Below are 4,059 nucleotides of genomic sequence, written 5' to 3' on the forward strand. Positions count from 1 at the left end.
GGGGTTGAACATATATGTGCATGTATTTGTTAGGATAATCTCCTACCGGCCCCGCCTCTAGTTTCCTTGTATAGATGAGGCTGAGGGCTGCCCTTGTACCCATATATACGTGCACCGTGCACCCGCTCAATATATCGAGAGTTGCATTGCCTTCTAACACCGATGACCGACGTCGCCGGCGGAGGGGAGCCGCCGGAGGACGGTGCTGGAAGATTGGCCTCCTGGCGGCGGCTAGGGTTCCAAGCCGCCTGGACGGCGCTTTAGATTGCTATATAGGTTAGCTATATAGTTCGGTCCTATACTCTGTATATGTGATCAACTACGAAATACGAAATCAGAAGGAAATAAGAGCACAGGAGCGACACGTTCCGGTTGCAATAAATCGCTCCTTGTGGAATCGATCCAGCGGCATATATATTGATTGAATCGCTACGGAAGTATCCCCAGAAATAGGCCCTCGAGCTCTGCGTCAACACGTACGCCTACTCGGTTTGTGCGCACGGTGACATACATCGATCGGCAGCGCATTGACCTAATCGAAAAGAAGAATTATTCTTCCGCTGCGCTGCTTCTTCTTCTACTTCTTCGGCACGCCAAACATGGTGCAGGTGCAGCCGGACGACGTGGCCTTGATCGTTTCTTTCGCTGCTTTGTGCTGGTCGGCGTGGAGGTACTGCAGCGTCGACCCCACGGCTGATCTGCTGCCTCGGCGACCCTACAGACTGAGGATCTTGGACGCCGGCAGTGTTGATCCGGTCATCGGCCGCGACAACGAGATTGACCGCGTCATCTGCATCCTCTGCGGCCGGACCAAGAACTGTGCCGCGCTGGTCGGAGCCGCGGGAGTCGGCAAGACCGCCATCGTCGAGGGCCTTGCCAAACGGATCGCTGCCGGGACGGTACCTGACCTTCTCGTTGGAGCCCGCATCGGGGTGCTCGATGTCGGGGCGATGATCGCTGGGACCAACTTGCGCGGCATGTTCGAGCAGCGCTTGAAGGAGGCCATCAAGCAGGCCGAGGATGAAGGGGGCAAATTGATCCTCTTCATAGACCAGATGCATATGCTCATTGGCGCAGGCGATCAAAGCGGCACCACGGACGCCGCCAACATCATCAAGCCTGCGTTGGCCCGTGGTCGCCTCCGCTGCATTGGTGCTACGACCTATCAAGAGTATTACAGGTACGTTGAGCGGGATGCGGCGCTCGAGCGGCGGTTCCAAAAGGTTGAGGTCGGGGAGCCGAGCATGCGAACGACAGTTGCCATCCTGCGGGGGCTGAAGCACAAGTACCAAGAGCACCATGGCTTGAAAATTGACGAGGAGGCACTTGTTGCTGCTGTAGAGCTCGCTGCCCGTTATATTACTGGTAAGTTTGTCATATTGTCGAGAATTGATATGAATTAGTATTACTCTTGTAAATACGTGCATCTTGAAGAAAATTGTGGATTTTGTTTTGTTCCAGGTCGTAAATTTCCTGATAAAGCAATTGATCTCATGGACCAGGCATGCACTACCGTAAAGTTGCACGCCAGCAAACAAAGAGAAATAAATGCACCGGGCGAGCTAGTCGTTGGTCCAGCTCACGTCACGCAGGTCATTCCTAATCACATATTCTGAATACTTTCAATTATTTCATTATTATATGCTCTTAATTACCATTTTCTAATACTGTTTGAAGGTTGTGAGCCGATGGACTAGAATTCCTGTCACCACACTTGATCAAGGCGAGGAAAAGCTGGCCCATTTAATAGATAGATTGCATGAGCGGGTTGTTGGCCAGAATGAAGCAGTTAATTTGGTTGCGCAAGCAGTGTTAAGTTCTGGGGTAGGTCTTGATAAATTTGATCAACCGATATGTTCTTTCCTCTTTTTGGGCTCGACCGGCGTTGGAAAGACAGAGCTTGCCAAAGCACTTGCCGAGAAGCTATTTAACAACGAGAAGATGTTAGTTCGCTTTGACATGTCCGAGTATGCTGATAGTGGATCGTTGTCGCATCTCATTGGAGGATCTCGAAGGTATAACTCGTACACTTTTTGCGTATGTGTTTCTTTTTGGCACTTCATCACCATGCCTCACGTCTTGGTTTCACTTACTAAAGCTATGAAGGAGAGGGACAACTCTCAGAGAAAGTCAGACGCCAACCATATAGTGTTATCCTTTTTGATGAGGTGGATAAGGCAAATTCCTCGATTATCAATGTTTTACTCAACTCCTCGATGATGGTATGTTGATTGATGGAAAAGGACGGAATGTAGATTTCAAGAATACAATCATCATTATGACTTCAAATCTAGGATCAGAGCACCTGTCAAATGGACTGACCGGAGAAAGCACAATGGAAAATGCACGTGATCTTCTCATGAAAGAGGTCCGTATATCCCAAATTATCTCCCTTGTAATCTCATCGATGATTTTTCACAAAAAAATGCCATCAGTGAATGATAATCATATATAATACTTGTACATGCAGGTTGAGAAATGCTTCAAGCCTAGTCTTATCAACAGACTGAGTGAAATTGCAATATTTGAACCGCTTTCACGCAACGAACTTAGGGAGATTGCAAATATCCAAATTAAGAGAATCGTTGCCATGATGGCTAATAAGGGATTTTCTTTATGTGTGACTGATGCCGCCTTGGAAGTAATTTTATCAGAATCACATGACACAGTAAGCATACCTTCTTCTATCTCTTTTTTATTAACGAGAAGCATAGCTTCTTATCACAATCACCACAAGATAAAGATCTAATATCCAGTTTTAAAAATGAAAAAACTTATTGGAGGCTCTTTTGAGTAAATATGATGTAAACCATAGAGTAGCATCACATTATCATTCTCAGGCTAGTGGGCAAGTTGAATTGACTAATAAAGAAATTATATGTCTCCCTAACCCATCGTTCCTGAATGCTTGTAGGGGTACGGCGCAAGGCCTTTAAAGAGGTGGATGCGGAAGCATGTGACAGCAATTCTTTCAAATATGTTGGTCAATGGGGAAGTGTGTAAGGGCTCAACGATCTCCATTGATGCTAGGGATGATAGGAGGGGGTTGAAGTATCAAGTCCTGAATGAGCAGGAGATGGGAGATCCGTGAGGGGAGATATATTGTTTTTTTTTTTTTGAAAAGGAGGTTGAACCACCTGGGGATAATGTTGTTTTTTATTGAAAAAAGAAGATATGTTATAGAAGTCACTCCTATAACAAGACGAGAAAAGAAGATGAACATGAATATATAGCGGCGGCTGACATGTTGGACTAAATATGTGGGTTGTTACTGATCTACCCAGGTTTATAGTTTATTATGTTTGCTTTAGATTTATATTTCAGTAGATAGGAAATGATCAAATGCATGATAACGGTTTTTTCTGTAAATAAAAATAGAAATTAAACCAATCAGTTAAGCCTCAGTTTGAGCTGACTCAACAACTCATTCCTTTTTGGGTGCATAATCGGGCAAGTATCTGCTGCCCATGGCGAAGTGGAAGCGTTTGTCCTTCACAAGCCACTGCTCCCAGGATCAAGTAACTAAAGTTTGCAGACCGACGTCCGCGCGTGCTTGCTGACCCGGCGCAACAATACACCCTTTGGGCCAAGCGGCGGCATCTGGGTGGAAGATGAACGCCACGGTGCACCATACAGGAGCATCATCCGCCATACGTGTATGACCGGGGAGGGAAGAAGAGGAAGCCCATTAGTTACCTAGGCTGAGGAGAAGCGTTGAACACTTTGTTTCAGTCCACATCTCTATTTATCTTTTGTCAGTCTACTATTGATCACGATGTGAACAAATCATGGATTAGAACGTGAGGATCAAGGCAAGAGTATTTCGTTAGTTTAAAGACGATATACATGTTAGCTCCGCCCTTGGCACCACAGATACTGCAAGGCATTTGAAAACGCCTAAGGTGTCGAACAAAAAGGTTCTTTTTTGCAAGGAAGCACACGTACAAATAATTCATGATAGTTTGACGAGTACTTTAGCTCTCTATTTTTCAATTTGTTCCCTAATTAAGGTATTGTAGCAACTTTTAGTAAGACAAGTGTCACTTGTTACTAAAGCGT

At 45.7% G+C, this 4,059-nt stretch overlaps 1 pseudogene; it reads left to right on the forward strand.

Annotated features, from left to right (window-relative positions):
- The window catches only part of LOC119332911, a 4,693-nt pseudogene extending 1,602 nt beyond the window's left edge, over positions 1–3,091 (forward strand).
- Positions 3,092–4,059: the final 968 nt, after the last annotated feature.

The sequence above is a fragment of the Triticum dicoccoides genome, chromosome 7A (genome assembly GCF_002162155.2).
Source record: "Triticum dicoccoides isolate Atlit2015 ecotype Zavitan chromosome 7A, WEW_v2.0, whole genome shotgun sequence".
In the NCBI taxonomy this organism is placed as follows: domain Eukaryota; kingdom Viridiplantae; phylum Streptophyta; class Magnoliopsida; order Poales; family Poaceae; genus Triticum; species Triticum dicoccoides.